This window comes from Lithobates pipiens, unplaced genomic scaffold (genome assembly GCF_037356315.1).
Source record: "Lithobates pipiens isolate NorthernLeopardFrog02 unplaced genomic scaffold, aLitPip1_a1.2 Scaffold_8, whole genome shotgun sequence".
In the NCBI taxonomy this organism is placed as follows: Eukaryota; Metazoa; Chordata; class Amphibia; order Anura; family Ranidae; genus Lithobates; species Lithobates pipiens.
In genome coordinates, this window is record NW_027507903.1 from 569,364,079 (window position 1) to 569,381,578 (window position 17,500).

General features: G+C 46.0%; 20 non-coding genes across 20 annotated transcripts; 11 read left to right on the forward strand and 9 right to left on the reverse strand.

The window, feature by feature from the left end:
• Positions 1-1,238: 1,238 nt before the first annotated feature.
• TRNAM-CAU (transfer RNA methionine (anticodon CAU)) lies at positions 1,239-1,311 on the reverse strand. Its single transcript has one exon. It is a non-coding gene; the product is annotated as a tRNA-Met (tRNA).
• Positions 1,312-1,431: 120 nt separating this feature from the next.
• Positions 1,432-1,503, forward strand: TRNAE-UUC (transfer RNA glutamic acid (anticodon UUC)). The gene has a single exon. It is a non-coding gene; the product is annotated as a tRNA-Glu (tRNA).
• Positions 1,504-2,544: 1,041 nt separating this feature from the next.
• On the forward strand, positions 2,545-2,616 carry TRNAE-UUC (transfer RNA glutamic acid (anticodon UUC)). The gene has a single exon. It is a non-coding gene; the product is annotated as a tRNA-Glu (tRNA).
• Positions 2,617-3,657: 1,041 nt separating this feature from the next.
• TRNAE-UUC (transfer RNA glutamic acid (anticodon UUC)) lies at positions 3,658-3,729 on the forward strand. Its single transcript has one exon. It is a non-coding gene; the product is annotated as a tRNA-Glu (tRNA).
• Positions 3,730-4,576: 847 nt separating this feature from the next.
• Positions 4,577-4,649, reverse strand: TRNAM-CAU (transfer RNA methionine (anticodon CAU)). Its single transcript has one exon. It is a non-coding gene; the product is annotated as a tRNA-Met (tRNA).
• A 1,040-nt stretch (positions 4,650-5,689) lies between these two features.
• TRNAM-CAU (transfer RNA methionine (anticodon CAU)) lies at positions 5,690-5,762 on the reverse strand. The gene has a single exon. It is a non-coding gene; the product is annotated as a tRNA-Met (tRNA).
• Positions 5,763-5,880: 118 nt separating this feature from the next.
• On the forward strand, positions 5,881-5,952 carry TRNAE-UUC (transfer RNA glutamic acid (anticodon UUC)). Its single transcript has one exon. It is a non-coding gene; the product is annotated as a tRNA-Glu (tRNA).
• Positions 5,953-6,800: 848 nt separating this feature from the next.
• On the reverse strand, positions 6,801-6,873 carry TRNAM-CAU (transfer RNA methionine (anticodon CAU)). Its single transcript has one exon. It is a non-coding gene; the product is annotated as a tRNA-Met (tRNA).
• Positions 6,874-6,993: 120 nt separating this feature from the next.
• Positions 6,994-7,065, forward strand: TRNAE-UUC (transfer RNA glutamic acid (anticodon UUC)). Its single transcript has one exon. It is a non-coding gene; the product is annotated as a tRNA-Glu (tRNA).
• Positions 7,066-9,026: 1,961 nt separating this feature from the next.
• On the reverse strand, positions 9,027-9,099 carry TRNAM-CAU (transfer RNA methionine (anticodon CAU)). Its single transcript has one exon. It is a non-coding gene; the product is annotated as a tRNA-Met (tRNA).
• A 120-nt stretch (positions 9,100-9,219) lies between these two features.
• TRNAE-UUC (transfer RNA glutamic acid (anticodon UUC)) lies at positions 9,220-9,291 on the forward strand. The gene has a single exon. It is a non-coding gene; the product is annotated as a tRNA-Glu (tRNA).
• A 1,041-nt stretch (positions 9,292-10,332) lies between these two features.
• Positions 10,333-10,404, forward strand: TRNAE-UUC (transfer RNA glutamic acid (anticodon UUC)). The gene has a single exon. It is a non-coding gene; the product is annotated as a tRNA-Glu (tRNA).
• Positions 10,405-11,445: 1,041 nt separating this feature from the next.
• Positions 11,446-11,517, forward strand: TRNAE-UUC (transfer RNA glutamic acid (anticodon UUC)). The gene has a single exon. It is a non-coding gene; the product is annotated as a tRNA-Glu (tRNA).
• Positions 11,518-12,364: 847 nt separating this feature from the next.
• TRNAM-CAU (transfer RNA methionine (anticodon CAU)) lies at positions 12,365-12,437 on the reverse strand. The gene has a single exon. It is a non-coding gene; the product is annotated as a tRNA-Met (tRNA).
• A 1,040-nt stretch (positions 12,438-13,477) lies between these two features.
• Positions 13,478-13,550, reverse strand: TRNAM-CAU (transfer RNA methionine (anticodon CAU)). The gene has a single exon. It is a non-coding gene; the product is annotated as a tRNA-Met (tRNA).
• A 118-nt stretch (positions 13,551-13,668) lies between these two features.
• TRNAE-UUC (transfer RNA glutamic acid (anticodon UUC)) lies at positions 13,669-13,740 on the forward strand. Its single transcript has one exon. It is a non-coding gene; the product is annotated as a tRNA-Glu (tRNA).
• Positions 13,741-14,588: 848 nt separating this feature from the next.
• Positions 14,589-14,661, reverse strand: TRNAM-CAU (transfer RNA methionine (anticodon CAU)). The gene has a single exon. It is a non-coding gene; the product is annotated as a tRNA-Met (tRNA).
• A 120-nt stretch (positions 14,662-14,781) lies between these two features.
• TRNAE-UUC (transfer RNA glutamic acid (anticodon UUC)) lies at positions 14,782-14,853 on the forward strand. The gene has a single exon. It is a non-coding gene; the product is annotated as a tRNA-Glu (tRNA).
• An 848-nt stretch (positions 14,854-15,701) lies between these two features.
• Positions 15,702-15,774, reverse strand: TRNAM-CAU (transfer RNA methionine (anticodon CAU)). The gene has a single exon. It is a non-coding gene; the product is annotated as a tRNA-Met (tRNA).
• A 120-nt stretch (positions 15,775-15,894) lies between these two features.
• On the forward strand, positions 15,895-15,966 carry TRNAE-UUC (transfer RNA glutamic acid (anticodon UUC)). The gene has a single exon. It is a non-coding gene; the product is annotated as a tRNA-Glu (tRNA).
• Positions 15,967-17,500: the final 1,534 nt, after the last annotated feature.

Consider the following 17,500-nt stretch of genomic DNA (forward strand, 5'->3'; position numbering starts at 1 on the left):
GCACTGAAAGCTTGATCTTGCGGTCAATTTTCCATCCATATGGTTTCCTACAAGACCTAAGGGATGAAGAGTAGTGTTTTTCATAGATTAAGGACCCCAAGGCTCACAAAATGGTTAGAGAGTAGTGCCCCGTGTGAGGATCGAACTCACGACCTTCAGATTATGAGACTGATGCGCTACCTGCTGCGCTAACGAGGCCAATTAGTGAAAATGATATGTGTGTCATAGCTGGCCACCATACTTGGAAGCTGATGGCGGTGGCACATCTTTTTTTCCCTTTGGTTTTCTCTATTTTTCTCAAAACGAAGCAGCTAGTTTTCCCATATGGTCTAGCGGTTAGGATTCCTGGTTTTCACCCAGGCGGCCCGGGTTCCACTCCCGGTATGGGAAATGCAAGTCCTTTTAACGACCCGCACACTCCTAGTGCTGAAACCTCAAAGCTGTTTTTCCATTGTAACCTCCAATCATTCCCTTGTTGTCAAAGTACCAAGGGTCAAAGCCAGGGATGCAGACAAGACAGGTCAAGCCGGGTCAGGACAGGAAATGAAATACTATCAGGAACACAGGAACTCACAGGGCAAGCTGAAGTTCATCCAGCAACTAATGGCTCATGCACGCGCTTTGGCGTACGTATATGCGCACTGGCACATGAATTTTCACACATGAATAATATCAGGATCACAGGAACTCACAGGGGAAGCTGAAGATCATCCAGCAACTAATGGCTTATGCTGCTAGCTTTAAATAGGCCACTGGGCACCAGAAATTGTCACGCATTGTGTGCGCTTTGGCGTACGCATATGCGTACTAGCACATGAAGTTTCTCGGCCGTTCTCGCTCTTCTGCACATTTGCATTGGCAAATATCTATGTGCCAATCTTCTGCAAACCATTCTCTGACAGAGACATCATCTTTTTTTTCCACACCTTTGAAAAAGCCCTTTTGAATTCCTCGGTGCTTTGTTCTTTCTGTGTGATGAAACTAAGGGAAGCATGTCACATAGATGGAAAATGCCTCTGTTGTTCCAGGATGAGTAGACATTGTATCTTGCAAGGTCTGTTGGATGCAGAGCTAAAGATTTTAGCTGGGTGGAATATGGTGGAAGGCAAAAGAGCACTGAAAGCTTGATCTTGCGGTCAATTTTCCATCCATATGGTTTCCTACAAGACCTAAGGGATGAACAGTAGTGTTTTTCATAGATTAAGGACCCCAAGGCTCACAAAATGGTTAGAGAGTAGTGCCCCGTGTGAGGATCGAACTCACGACCTTCAGATTATGAGACTGACGCGCTACCTGCTGCGCTAACGAGGCCAATTAGTGAAAGTGATATGTGTGTCATAGCTGGCCACCATACTTGGAAGCTGATGGCGGTGGCACATCTTTTTTTCCCTTTGGTTTTCTCTATTTTTCTCAAAGCAAGGCAGCTAGTTTTCCCATATGGTCTAGCGGTTAGGATTCCTGGTTTTCACCCAGGCGGCCCGGGTTCGACTCCCGGTATGGGAAATGCAAGTCCTTTTAACCACCCGCACACTCCTAGTGCTGAAACCTCAAAGCTGTTTTTCCATTGTAACCTCCAATCATTCCCTTGTTGTCAAAGTACCAAGGGTCAAAGCCAGGGATGCAGACAAGACAGGTCAAGCCGGGTCAGGACAGGAAATGAAATACTATCAGGAACACAGGAACTCACAGGGCAAGCTGAAGTTCATCCAGCAACTAATGGCTCATGCACGCGCTTTGGCGTACGTATATGCGCACTGGCACATGAATTTTCACACATGAATAATATCAGGATCACAGGAACTCACAGGGGAAGCTGAAGATCATCCAGCAGCTAATGGCTTATGCTGCTAGCTTTAAATAGGCCACTGGGCACCAGAAATTGTCACGCATTGTGTGCGCTTTGGCGTACGCATATGCGTACTAGCACATGAAGTTTCTCGGCCGTTCTCGCTCTTCTGCACATTTGCATTGGCAAATATCTATGTGCCAATCTTCTGCAAACCATTCTCTGACAGAGACATCATCTTTTTTTTCCACACCTTTGAAAAAGCCCTTTTGAATTCCTCGGTGCTTTGTTCTTTCTGTGTGATGAAACTAAGGGAAGCATGTCACATAGATGGAAAATGCCTCTGTTGTTCCAGGATGAGTAGACATTGTATCTTGCAAGGTCTGTTGGATGCAGAGCTAAAGATTTTAGCTGGGTGGAATATGGTGGAAGGCAAAAGAGCACTGAAAGCTTGATCTTGCGGTCAATTTTCCATCCATATGGTTTCCTACAAGACCTAAGGGATGAAGAGTAGTGTTTTTCATAGATTAAGGACCCCAAGGCTCACAAAATGGTTAGAGAGTAGTGCCCCGTGTGAGGATCGAACTCACGACCTTCAGATTATGAGACTGATGCGCTACCTGCTGCGCTAACGAGGCCAATTAGTGAAAGTGATATGTGTGTCATAGCTGGCCACCATACTTGGAAGCTGATGGCGGTGGCACATCTTTTTTTCCCTTTGGTTTTCTCTATTTTTCTCAAAACGAGGCAGCTAGTTTTCCCATATGGTCTAGCGGTTAGGATTCCTGGTTTTCACCCAGGCGGCCCGGGTTCGACTCCCGGTATGGGAAATGCAAGTCCTTTTAACCACCCGCACACTCCTAGTGCTGAAACCTCAAAGCTGTTTTTCCATTGTAACCTCCAATCATTCCCTTGTTGTCAAAGTACCAAGGGTCAAAGCCAGGGATGCAGACAAGACAGGTCAAGCCGGGTCAGGACAGGAAATGAAATACTATCAGGAACACAGGAACTCACAGGGCAAGCTGAAGTTCATCCAGCAACTAATGGCTCATGCACGCGCTTTGGCGTACGTATATGCGCACTGGCACATGAATTTTCACACATGAATAATATCAGGATCACAGGAACTCACAGGGGAAGCTGAAGATCATCCAGCAACTAATGGCTTATGCTGCTAGCTTTAAATAGGCCACTGGGCACCAGAAATTGTCACGCATTGTGTGCGCTTTGGCGTACGCACATGCGTACTAGCACATGAAGTTTCTCGGCCGTTCTCGCTCTTCTGCACATTTGCATTGGCAAATATCTATGTGCCAATCTTCTGCAAACCATTCTCTGACAGAGACATCATCTTTTTTTTCCACACCTTTGAAAAAGCCCTTTTGAATTCCTCGGTGCTTTGTTCTTTCTGTGTGATGAAACTAAGGGAAGCATGTCACATAGATGGAAAATGCCTCTGTTGTTCCAGGATGAGTAGACATTGTATCTTGCAAGGTCTGTTGGATGCAGAGCTAAAGATTTTAGCTGGGTGGAATATGGTGGAAGGCAAAAGAGCACTGAAAGCTTGATCTTGCGGTCAATTTTCCATCCATATGGTTTCCTACAAGACCTAAGGGATGAAGAGTAGTGTTTTTCATAGATTAAGGACCCCAAGGCTCACAAAATGGTTAGAGAGTAGTGCCCCGTGTGAGGATCGAACTCACGACCTTCAGATTATGAGATTGACGCGCTACCTGCTGCGCTAACGAGGCCAATTAGTGAAAGTGATATGTGTGTCATAGCTGGCCACCATACTTGGAAGCTGATGGCGGTGGCACATCTTTTTTTCCCTTTGGTTTTCTCTATTTTTCTCAGAACAAGGCAGCTAGTTTTCCCATATGGTCTAGCGGTTAGGATTCCTGGTTTTCACCCAGGCGGCCCGGGTTCGACTCCCGGTATGGGAAATGCAAGTCCTTTTAACGACCCGCACACTCCTAGTGCTGAAACCTCAAAGCTGTTTTTCCATTGTAACCTCCATTCATTCCCTTATTGTCAAAGTACCAAGGGTCAAAGCCAGGGATGCAGACAAGACAGGTCAAGCCGGGTCAGGACAGGAAATGAAATACTATCAGGAACACAGGAACTCACAGGGCAAGCTGAAGTTCATCCAGCAACTAATGGCTCATGCACGCGCTTTGGCGTACGTATATGCGCACTGGCACATGAATTTTCACACATGAATAATATCAGGATCACAGGAACTCACAGGGGAAGCTGAAGATCATCCAGCAACTAATGGCTTATGCTGCTAGCTTTAAATAGGCCACTGGGCACCAGAAATTGTCACGCATTGTGTGCGCTTTGGCGTACGCACATGCGTACTAGCACATGAAGTTTCTCGGCCGTTCTCGCTCTTCTGCACATTTGCATTGGCAAATATCTATGTGCCAATCTTCTGCAAACCATTCTCTGACAGAGACATCATCTTTTTTTCCACACCTTTGAAAAAGCCCTTTTGAATTCCTCGGTGCTTTGTTCTTTCTGTGTGATGAAACTAAGGGAAGCATGTCACATAGATGGAAAATGCCTCTGTTGTTCCAGGATGAGTAGACATTGTATCTTGCAAGGTCTGTTGGATGCAGAGCTAAAGATTTTAGCTGGGTGGAATATGGTGGAAGGCAAAAGAGCACTGAAAGCTTGATCTTGCGGTCAATTTTCCATCCATATGGTTTCCTACAAGACCTAAGGGATGAAGAGTAGTGTTTTTCATAGATTAAGGACCCCAAGGCTCACAAAATGGTTAGAGAGTAGTGCCCCGTGTGAGGATCGAACTCACGACCTTCAGATTATGAGACTGACGCGCTACCTGCTGCGCTAACGAGGCCAATTAGTGAAAGTGATATGTGTGTCATAGCTGGCCACCATACTTGGAAGCTGATGGCGGTGGCACATCTTTTTTTCCCTTTGGTTTTCTCTATTTTTCTCAAAACAAGGCAGCTAGTTTTCCCATATGGTCTAGCGGTTAGGATTCCTGGTTTTCACCTAGGCGGCCCGGGTTCGACTCCCGGTATGGGAAATGCAAGTCCTTTTAACCACCCGCACACTCCTAGTGCTGAAACCTCAAAGCTGTTTTTCCATTGTAACCTCCAATCATTCCCTTGTTGTCAAAGTACCAAGGGTCAAAGCCAGGGATGCAGACAAGACAGGTCAAGCCGGGTCAGGACAGGAAATGAAATACTATCAGGAACACAGGAACTCACAGGGCAAGCTGAAGTTCATCCAGCAACTAATGGCTCATGCACGCGCTTTGGCGTACGTATATGCGCACTGGCACATGAATTTTCACACATGAATAATATCAGGATCACAGGAACTCACAGGGGAAGCTGAAGATCATCCAGCAACTAATGGCTTATGCTGCTAGCTTTAAATAGGCCACTGGGCACCAGAAATTGTCACGCATTGTGTGCGCTTTGGCGTACGCACATGCGTACTAGCACATGAAGTTTCTCGGCCGTTCTCGCTCTTCTGCACATTTGCATTGGCAAATATCTATGTGCCAATCTTCTGCAAACCATTCTCTGACAGAGACATCATCTTTTTTTTCCACACCTTTGAAAAAGCCCTTTTGAATTCCTCGGTGCTTTGTTCTTTCTGTGTGATGAAACTAAGGGAAGCATGTCACATAGATGGAAAATGCCTCTGTTGTTCCAGGATGAGTAGACATTGTATCTTGCAAGGTCTGTTGGATGCAGAGCTAAAGATTTTAGCTGGGTGGAATATGGTGGAAGGCAAAAGAGCACTGAAAGCTTGATCTTGCGGTCAATTTTCCATCCATATGGTTTCCTACAAGACCTAAGGGATGAAGAGTAGTGTTTTTCATAGATTAAGGACCCCAAGGCTCACAAAACAGTTAGAGAGTAGTGCCCCGTGTGAGGATCGAACTCACGACCTTCAGATTATGAGACTGACGCGCTACCTGCTGCGCTAACGAGGCCAATTAGTGAAAGTGATATGTGTGTCATAGCTGGCCACCATACTTGGAAGCTGATGGCGGTGGCACATCTTTTTTCCTTTGGTTTTCTCTATTTTTCTCAAAACAAGGCAGCTAGTTTTCCCATATGGTCTAGCGGTTAGGATTCCTGGTTTTCACCCAGGCGGCCCGGGTTCGACTCCCGGTATGGGAAATGCAAGTCCTTTTAACGACCCGCACACTCCTAGTGCTGAAACCTCAAAGCTGTTTTTCCATTGTAACCTCCAATCATTCCCTTGTTGTCAAAGTACCAAGGGTCAAAGCCAGGGATGCAGACAAGACAGGTCAAGCCGGGTCAGGACAGGAAATGAAATACTATCAGGAACACAGGAACTCACAGGGCAAGCTGAAGTTCATCCAGCAACTAATGGCTCATGCACGCGCTTTGGCGTACGTATATGCGCACTGGCACATGAATTTTCACACATGAATAATATCAGGATCACAGGAACTCACAGGGGAAGCTGAAGATCATCCAGCAACTAATGGCTTATGCTGCTAGCTTTAAATAGGCCATTGGGCACCAGAAATTGTCACGCATTGTGTGCGCTTTGGCGTACGCACATGCGTACTAGCACATGAAGTTTCTCGGCCGTTCTCGCTCTTCTGCACATTTGCATTGGCAAATATCTATGTGCCAATCTTCTGCAAACCATTCTCTGACAGAGACATCATCTTTTTTTTCCACACCTTTGAAAAAGCCCTTTTGAATTCCTCGGTGCTTTGTTCTTTCTGTGTGATGAAACTAAGGGAAGCATGTCACATAGATGGAAAATGCCTCTGTTGTTCCAGGATGAGTAGACATTGTATCTTGCAAGGTCTGTTGGATGCAGAGCTAAAGATTTTAGCTGGGTGGAATATGGTGGAAGGCAAAAGAGCACTGAAAGCTTGATCTTGCGGTCAATTTTCCATCCATATGGTTTCCTACAAGACCTAAGGGATGAAGAGTAGTGTTTTTCATAGATTAAGGACCCCAAGGCTCACAAAATGGTTAGAGAGTAGTGCCCCGTGTGAGGATCGAACTCACGACCTTCAGATTATGAGACTGACGCGCTACCTGCTGCGCTAACGAGGCCAATTAGTGAAAGTGATATGTGTGTCATAGCTGGCCACCATACTTGGAAGCTGATGGCGGTGGCACATCTTTTTTTCCCTTTGGTTTTCTCTATTTTTCTCAAAACAAGGCAGCTAGTTTTCCCATATGGTCTAGCGGTTAGGATTCCTGGTTTTCACCCAGGCGGCCCGGGTTCGACTCCCGGTATGGGAAATGCAAGTCCTTTTAACCACCCGCACACTCCTAGTGCTGAAACCTCAAAGCTGTTTTTCCATTGTAACCTCCAATCATTCCCTTGTTGTCAAAGTACCAAGGGTCAAAGCCAGGGATGCAGACAAGACAGGTCAAGCCGGGTCAGGACAGGAAATGAAATACTATCAGGAACACAGGAACTCACAGGGCAAGCTGAAGTTCATCCAGCAACTAATGGCTCATGCAAGCGCTTTGGCGTACGTATATGCGCACTGGCACATGAATTTTCACACATGAATAATATCAGGATCACAGGAACTCACAGGGGAAGCTGAAGATCATCCAGCAACTAATGGCTTATGCTGCTAGCTTTAAATAGGCCACTGGGCACCAGAAATTGTCACGCATTGTGTGCGCTTTGGCGTACGCATATGCGTACTAGCACATGAAGTTTCTCGGCCGTTCTCGCTCTTCTGCACATTTGCATTGGCAAATATCTATGTGCCAATCTTCTGCAAACCATTCTCTGACAGAGACATCATCTTTTTTTTCCACACCTTTGAAAAAGCCCTTTTGAATTCCTCGGTGCTTTGTTCTTTCTGTGTGATGAAACTAAGGGAAGCATGTCACATAGATGGAAAATGCCTCTGTTGTTCCAGGATGAGTAGACATTGTATCTTGCAAGGTCTGTTGGATGCAGAGCTAAAGATTTTAGCTGGGTGGAATATGGTGGAAGGCAAAAGAGCACTGAAAGCTTGATCTTGCGGTCAATTTTCCATCCATATGGTTTCCTACAAGACCTAAGGGATGAAGAGTAGTGTTTTTCATAGATTAAGGACCCCAAGGCTCACAAAATGGTTAGAGAGTAGTGCCCCGTGTGAGGATCGAACTCACGACCTTCAGATTATGAGACTGATGCGCTACCTGCTGCGCTAACGAGGCCAATTAGTGAAAATGATATGTGTGTCATAGCTGGCCACCATACTTGGAAGCTGATGGCGGTGGCACATCTTTTTTTCCCTTTGGTTTTCTCTATTTTTCTCAAAACGAAGCAGCTAGTTTTCCCATATGGTCTAGCGGTTAGGATTCCTGGTTTTCACCCAGGCGGCCCGGGTTCCACTCCCGGTATGGGAAATGCAAGTCCTTTTAACGACCCGCACACTCCTAGTGCTGAAACCTCAAAGCTGTTTTTCCATTGTAACCTCCAATCATTCCCTTGTTGTCAAAGTACCAAGGGTCAAAGCCAGGGATGCAGACAAGACAGGTCAAGCCGGGTCAGGACAGGAAATGAAATACTATCAGGAACACAGGAACTCACAGGGCAAGCTGAAGTTCATCCAGCAACTAATGGCTCATGCACGCGCTTTGGCGTACGTATATGCGCACTGGCACATGAATTTTCACACATGAATAATATCAGGATCACAGGAACTCACAGGGGAAGCTGAAGATCATCCAGCAACTAATGGCTTATGCTGCTAGCTTTAAATAGGCCACTGGGCACCAGAAATTGTCACGCATTGTGTGCGCTTTGGCGTACGCATATGCGTACTAGCACATGAAGTTTCTCGGCCGTTCTCGCTCTTCTGCACATTTGCATTGGCAAATATCTATGTGCCAATCTTCTGCAAACCATTCTCTGACAGAGACATCATCTTTTTTTTCCACACCTTTGAAAAAGCCCTTTTGAATTCCTCGGTGCTTTGTTCTTTCTGTGTGATGAAACTAAGGGAAGCATGTCACATAGATGGAAAATGCCTCTGTTGTTCCAGGATGAGTAGACATTGTATCTTGCAAGGTCTGTTGGATGCAGAGCTAAAGATTTTAGCTGGGTGGAATATGGTGGAAGGCAAAAGAGCACTGAAAGCTTGATCTTGCGGTCAATTTTCCATCCATATGGTTTCCTACAAGACCTAAGGGATGAACAGTAGTGTTTTTCATAGATTAAGGACCCCAAGGCTCACAAAATGGTTAGAGAGTAGTGCCCCGTGTGAGGATCGAACTCACGACCTTCAGATTATGAGACTGACGCGCTACCTGCTGCGCTAACGAGGCCAATTAGTGAAAGTGATATGTGTGTCATAGCTGGCCACCATACTTGGAAGCTGATGGCGGTGGCACATCTTTTTTTCCCTTTGGTTTTCTCTATTTTTCTCAAAGCAAGGCAGCTAGTTTTCCCATATGGTCTAGCGGTTAGGATTCCTGGTTTTCACCCAGGCGGCCCGGGTTCGACTCCCGGTATGGGAAATGCAAGTCCTTTTAACCACCCGCACACTCCTAGTGCTGAAACCTCAAAGCTGTTTTTCCATTGTAACCTCCAATCATTCCCTTGTTGTCAAAGTACCAAGGGTCAAAGCCAGGGATGCAGACAAGACAGGTCAAGCCGGGTCAGGACAGGAAATGAAATACTATCAGGAACACAGGAACTCACAGGGCAAGCTGAAGTTCATCCAGCAACTAATGGCTCATGCACGCGCTTTGGCGTACGTATATGCGCACTGGCACATGAATTTTCACACATGAATAATATCAGGATCACAGGAACTCACAGGGGAAGCTGAAGATCATCCAGCAGCTAATGGCTTATGCTGCTAGCTTTAAATAGGCCACTGGGCACCAGAAATTGTCACGCATTGTGTGCGCTTTGGCGTACGCATATGCGTACTAGCACATGAAGTTTCTCGGCCGTTCTCGCTCTTCTGCACATTTGCATTGGCAAATATCTATGTGCCAATCTTCTGCAAACCATTCTCTGACAGAGACATCATCTTTTTTTTCCACACCTTTGAAAAAGCCCTTTTGAATTCCTCGGTGCTTTGTTCTTTCTGTGTGATGAAACTAAGGGAAGCATGTCACATAGATGGAAAATGCCTCTGTTGTTCCAGGATGAGTAGACATTGTATCTTGCAAGGTCTGTTGGATGCAGAGCTAAAGATTTTAGCTGGGTGGAATATGGTGGAAGGCAAAAGAGCACTGAAAGCTTGATCTTGCGGTCAATTTTCCATCCATATGGTTTCCTACAAGACCTAAGGGATGAAGAGTAGTGTTTTTCATAGATTAAGGACCCCAAGGCTCACAAAATGGTTAGAGAGTAGTGCCCCGTGTGAGGATCGAACTCACGACCTTCAGATTATGAGACTGATGCGCTACCTGCTGCGCTAACGAGGCCAATTAGTGAAAGTGATATGTGTGTCATAGCTGGCCACCATACTTGGAAGCTGATGGCGGTGGCACATCTTTTTTTCCCTTTGGTTTTCTCTATTTTTCTCAAAACGAGGCAGCTAGTTTTCCCATATGGTCTAGCGGTTAGGATTCCTGGTTTTCACCCAGGCGGCCCGGGTTCGACTCCCGGTATGGGAAATGCAAGTCCTTTTAACCACCCGCACACTCCTAGTGCTGAAACCTCAAAGCTGTTTTTCCATTGTAACCTCCAATCATTCCCTTGTTGTCAAAGTACCAAGGGTCAAAGCCAGGGATGCAGACAAGACAGGTCAAGCCGGGTCAGGACAGGAAATGAAATACTATCAGGAACACAGGAACTCACAGGGCAAGCTGAAGTTCATCCAGCAACTAATGGCTCATGCACGCGCTTTGGCGTACGTATATGCGCACTGGCACATGAATTTTCACACATGAATAATATCAGGATCACAGGAACTCACAGGGGAAGCTGAAGATCATCCAGCAACTAATGGCTTATGCTGCTAGCTTTAAATAGGCCACTGGGCACCAGAAATTGTCACGCATTGTGTGCGCTTTGGCGTACGCACATGCGTACTAGCACATGAAGTTTCTCGGCCGTTCTCGCTCTTCTGCACATTTGCATTGGCAAATATCTATGTGCCAATCTTCTGCAAACCATTCTCTGACAGAGACATCATCTTTTTTTTCCACACCTTTGAAAAAGCCCTTTTGAATTCCTCGGTGCTTTGTTCTTTCTGTGTGATGAAACTAAGGGAAGCATGTCACATAGATGGAAAATGCCTCTGTTGTTCCAGGATGAGTAGACATTGTATCTTGCAAGGTCTGTTGGATGCAGAGCTAAAGATTTTAGCTGGGTGGAATATGGTGGAAGGCAAAAGAGCACTGAAAGCTTGATCTTGCGGTCAATTTTCCATCCATATGGTTTCCTACAAGACCTAAGGGATGAAGAGTAGTGTTTTTCATAGATTAAGGACCCCAAGGCTCACAAAATGGTTAGAGAGTAGTGCCCCGTGTGAGGATCGAACTCACGACCTTCAGATTATGAGATTGACGCGCTACCTGCTGCGCTAACGAGGCCAAATAGTGAAAGTGATATGTGTGTCATAGCTGGCCACCATACTTGGAAGCTGATGGCGGTGGCACATCTTTTTTTCCCTTTGGTTTTCTCTATTTTTCTCAGAACAAGGCAGCTAGTTTTCCCATATGGTCTAGCGGTTAGGATTCCTGGTTTTCACCCAGGCGGCCCGGGTTCGACTCCCGGTATGGGAAATGCAAGTCCTTTTAACGACCCGCACACTCCTAGTGCTGAAACCTCAAAGCTGTTTTTCCATTGTAACCTCCATTCATTCCCTTATTGTCAAAGTACCAAGGGTCAAAGCCAGGGATGCAGACAAGACAGGTCAAGCCGGGTCAGGACAGGAAATGAAATACTATCAGGAACACAGGAACTCACAGGGCAAGCTGAAGTTCATCCAGCAACTAATGGCTCATGCACGCGCTTTGGCGTACGTATATGCGCACTGGCACATGAATTTTCACACATGAATAATATCAGGATCACAGGAACTCACAGGGGAAGCTGAAGATCATCCAGCAACTAATGGCTTATGCTGCTAGCTTTAAATAGGCCACTGGGCACCAGAAATTGTCACGCATTGTGTGCGCTTTGGCGTACGCACATGCGTACTAGCACATGAAGTTTCTCGGCCGTTCTCGCTCTTCTGCACATTTGCATTGGCAAATATCTATGTGCCAATCTTCTGCAAACCATTCTCTGACAGAGACATCATCTTTTTTTCCACACCTTTGAAAAAGCCCTTTTGAATTCCTCGGTGCTTTGTTCTTTCTGTGTGATGAAACTAAGGGAAGCATGTCACATAGATGGAAAATGCCTCTGTTGTTCCAGGATGAGTAGACATTGTATCTTGCAAGGTCTGTTGGATGCAGAGCTAAAGATTTTAGCTGGGTGGAATATGGTGGAAGGCAAAAGAGCACTGAAAGCTTGATCTTGCGGTCAATTTTCCATCCATATGGTTTCCTACAAGACCTAAGGGATGAAGAGTAGTGTTTTTCATAGATTAAGGACCCCAAGGCTCACAAAATGGTTAGAGAGTAGTGCCCCGTGTGAGGATCGAACTCACGACCTTCAGATTATGAGACTGACGCGCTACCTGCTGCGCTAACGAGGCCAATTAGTGAAAGTGATATGTGTGTCATAGCTGGCCACCATACTTGGAAGCTGATGGCGGTGGCACATCTTTTTTTCCCTTTGGTTTTCTCTATTTTTCTCAAAACAAGGCAGCTAGTTTTCCCATATGGTCTAGCGGTTAGGATTCCTGGTTTTCACCTAGGCGGCCCGGGTTCGACTCCCGGTATGGGAAATGCAAGTCCTTTTAACCACCCGCACACTCCTAGTGCTGAAACCTCAAAGCTGTTTTTCCATTGTAACCTCCAATCATTCCCTTGTTGTCAAAGTACCAAGGGTCAAAGCCAGGGATGCAGACAAGACAGGTCAAGCCGGGTCAGGACAGGAAATGAAATACTATCAGGAACACAGGAACTCACAGGGCAAGCTGAAGTTCATCCAGCAACTAATGGCTCATGCACGCGCTTTGGCGTACGTATATGCGCACTGGCACATGAATTTTCACACATGAATAATATCAGGATCACAGGAACTCACAGGGGAAGCTGAAGATCATCCAGCAACTAATGGCTTATGCTGCTAGCTTTAAATAGGCCACTGGGCACCAGAAATTGTCACGCATTGTGTGCGCTTTGGCGTACGCACATGCGTACTAGCACATGAAGTTTCTCGGCCGTTCTCGCTCTTCTGCACATTTGCATTGGCAAATATCTATGTGCCAATCTTCTGCAAACCATTCTCTGACAGAGACATCATCTTTTTTTTCCACACCTTTGAAAAAGCCCTTTTGAATTCCTCGGTGCTTTGTTCTTTCTGTGTGATGAAACTAAGGGAAGCATGTCACATAGATGGAAAATGCCTCTGTTGTTCCAGGATGAGTAGACATTGTATCTTGCAAGGTCTGTTGGATGCAGAGCTAAAGATTTTAGCTGGGTGGAATATGGTGGAAGGCAAAAGAGCACTGAAAGCTTGATCTTGCGGTCAATTTTCCATCCATATGGTTTCCTACAAGACCTAAGGGATGAAGAGTAGTGTTTTTCATAGATTAAGGACCCCAAGGCTCACAAAACGGTTAGAGAGTAGTGCCCCGTGTGAGGATCGAACTCACGACCTTCAGATTATGAGACTGACGCGCTACCTGCTGCGCTAACGAGGCCAATTAGTGAAAGTGATATGTGTGTCATAGCTGGCCACCATACTTGGAAGCTGATGGCGGTGGCGCATCTTTTTTCCTTTGGTTTTCTCTATTTTTCTCAAAACAAGGCAGCTAGTTTTCCCATATGGTCTAGCGGTTAGGATTCCTGGTTTTCACCCAGGCGGCCCGGGTTCGACTCCCGGTATGGGAAATGCAAGTCCTTTTAACGACCCGCACACTCCTAGTGCTGAAACCTCAAAGCTGTTTTTCCATTGTAACCTCCAATCATTCCCTTGTTGTCAAAGTACCAAGGGTCAAAGCCAGGGATGCAGACAAGACAGGTCAAGCCGGGTCAGGACAGGAAATGAAATACTATCAGGAACACAGGAACTCACAGGGCAAGCTGAAGTTCATCCAGCAACTAATGGCTCATGCACGCGCTTTGGCGTACGTATATGCGCACTGGCACATGAATTTTCACACATGAATAATATCAGGATCACAGGAACTCACAGGGGAAGCTGAAGATCATCCAGCAACTAATGGCTTATGCTGCTAGCTTTAAATAGGCCACTGGGCACCAGAAATTGTCACGCATTGTGTGCGCTTTGGCGTACGCACATGCGTACTAGCACATGAAGTTTCTCGGCCGTTCTCGCTCTTCTGCACATTTGCATTGGCAAATATCTATGTGCCAATCTTCTGCAAACCATTCTCTGACAGAGACATCATCTTTTTTTTCCACACCTTTGAAAAAGCCCTTTTGAATTCCTCGGTGCTTTGTTCTTTCTGTGTGATGAAACTAAGGGAAGCATGTCACATAGATGGAAAATGCCTCTGTTGTTCCAGGATGAGTAGACATTGTATCTTGCAAGGTCTGTTGGATGCAGAGCTAAAGATTTTAGCTGGGTGGAATATGGTGGAAGGCAAAAGAGCACTGAAAGCTTGATCTTGCGGTCAATTTTCCATCCATATGGTTTCCTACAAGACCTAAGGGATGAAGAGTAGTGTTTTTCATAGATTAAGGACCCCAAGGCTCACAAAATGGTTAGAGAGTAGTGCCCCGTGTGAGGATCGAACTCACGACCTTCAGATTATGAGACTGACGCGCTACCTGCTGCGCTAACGAGGCCAATTAGTGAAAGTGATATGTGTGTCATAGCTGGCCACCATACTTGGAAGCTGATGGCGGTGGCACATCTTTTTTTCCCTTTGGTTTTCTCTATTTTTCTCAAAACAAGGCAGCTAGTTTTCCCATATGGTCTAGCGGTTAGGATTCCTGGTTTTCACCCAGGCGGCCCGGGTTCGACTCCCGGTATGGGAAATGCAAGTCCTTTTAACCACCCGCACACTCCTAGTGCTGAAACCTCAAAGCTGTTTTTCCATTGTAACCTCCAATCATTCCCTTGTTGTCAAAGTACCAAGGGTCAAAGCCAGGGATGCAGACAAGACAGGTCAAGCCGGGTCAGGACAGGAAATGAAATACTATCAGGAACACAGGAACTCACAGGGCAAGCTGAAGTTCATGCAGCAACTAATGGCTCATGCACGCGCTTTGGCGTACGTATATGCGCACTGGCACATGAATTTTCACACATGAATAATATCAGGATCACAGGAACTCACAGGGGAAGCTGAAGATCATCCAGCAACTAATGGCTTATGCTGCTAGCTTTAAATAGGCCACTGGGCACCAGAAATTGTCACGCATTGTGTGCGCTTTGGCGTACGCATATGCGTACTAGCACATGAAGTTTCTCGGCCGTTCTCGCTCTTCTGCACATTTGCATTGGCAAATATCTATGTGCCAATCTTCTGCAAACCATTCTCTGACAGAGACATCATCTTTTTTTTCCACACCTTTGAAAAAGCCCTTCTGAATTCCTCGGTGCTTTGTTCTTTCTGTGTGATGAAACTAAGGGAAGCATGTCACATAGATGGAAAATGCCTCTGTTGTTCCAGGATGAGTAGACATTGTATCTTGCAAGGTCTGTTGGATGCAGAGCTAAAGATTTTAGCTGGGTGGAATATGGTGGAAGGCAAAAGAGCACTGAAAGCTTGATCTTGCGGTCAATTTTCCATCCATATGGTTTCCTACAAGACCTAAGGGATGAAGAGTAGTGTTTTTCATAGATTAAGGACCCCAAGGCTCACAAAATGGTTAGAGAGTAGTGCCCCGTGTGAGGATCGAACTCACGACCTTCAGATTATGAGACTGACGCGCTACCTGCTGCGCTAACGAGGCCAATTAGTGAAAAAGATATGTGTGTCATAGCTGGCCACCATACTTGGAAGCTGATGGCGGTGGCACATCTTTTTTTCCCTTTGGTTTTCTCTATTTTTCTCAAAACAAGGCAGCTAGTTTTCCCATATGGTCTAGCGGTTAGGATTCCTGGTTTTCACCCAGGCGGCCCGGGTTCGACTCCCGGTATGGGAAATGCAAGTCCTTTTAACGACCCGCACACTCCTAGTGCTGAAACCTCAAAGCTGTTTTTCCATTGTAACCTCCAATCATTCCCTTGTTGTCAAAGTACCAAGGGTCAAAGCCAGGGATGCAGACAAGACAGGTCAAGCCGGGTCAGGACAGGAAATGAAATACTATCAGGAACACAGGAACTCACAGGGCAAGCTGAAGTTCATCCAGCAACTAATGGCTCATGCACGCGCTTTGGCGTACGTATATGCGCACTGGCACATGAATTTTCACACATGAATAATATCAGGATCACAGGAACTCACAGGGGAAGCTGAAGATCATCCAGCAACTAATGGCTTATGCTGCTAGCTTTAAATAGGCCACTGGGCACCAGAAATTGTCACGCATTGTGTGCGCTTTGGCGTACGCACATGCGTACTAGCACATGAAGTTTCTCGGCCGTTCTCGCTCTTCTGCACATTTGCATTGGCAAATATCTATGTGCCAATCTTCTGCAAACCATTCTCTGACAGAGACATCATCTTTTTTTTCCACACCTTTGAAAAAGCCCTTTTGAATTCCTCGGTGCTTTGTTCTTTCTGTGTGATGAAACTAAGGGAAGCATGTCACATAGATGGAAAATGCCTCTGTTGTTCCAGGATGAGTAGACATTGTATCTTGCAAGGTCTGTTGGATGCAGAGCTAAAGATTTTAGCTGGGTGGAATATGGTGGAAGGCAAAAGAGCACTGAAAGCTTGATCTTGCGGTCAATTTTCCATCCATATGGTTTCCTACAAGACCTAAGGGATGAAGAGTAGTGTTTTTCATAGATTAAGGACCCCAAGGCTCACAAAATGGTTAGAGAGTAGTGCCCCGTGTGAGGATCGAACTCACGACCTTCAGATTATGAGACTAATGCGCTACCTGCTGCGCTAACGAGGCCAATTAGTGAAAATGATATGTGTGTCATAGCTGGCCACCATACTTGGAAGCTGATGGCGGTGGCACATCTTTTTTTCCCTTTGGTTTTCTCTATTTTTCTCAAAACGAAGCAGCTAGTTTTCCCATATGGTCTAGCGGTTAGGATTCCTGGTTTTCACCCAGGCGGCCCGGGTTCCACTCCCGGTATGGGAAATGCAAGTCCTTTTAACGACCCGCACACTCCTAGTGCTGAAACCTCAAAGCTGTTTTTCCATTGTAACCTCCAATCATTCCCTTGTTGTCAAAGTACCAAGGGTCAAAGCCAGGGATGCAGACAAGACAGGTCAAGCCGGGTCAGGACAGGAAATGAAATACTATCAGGAACACAGGAACTCACAGGGCAAGCTGAAGTTCATCCAGCAACTAATGGCTCATGCACGCGCTTTGGCGTACGTATATGCGCACTGGCACATGAATTTTCACTCATGAATAATATCAGGATCACAGGAACTCACAGGGGAAGCTGAAGATCATCCAGCAACTAATGGCTTATGCTGCTAGCTTTAAATAGGCCACTGGGCACCAGAAATTGTCACGCATTGTGTGCGCTTTGGCGTACGCATATGCGTACTAG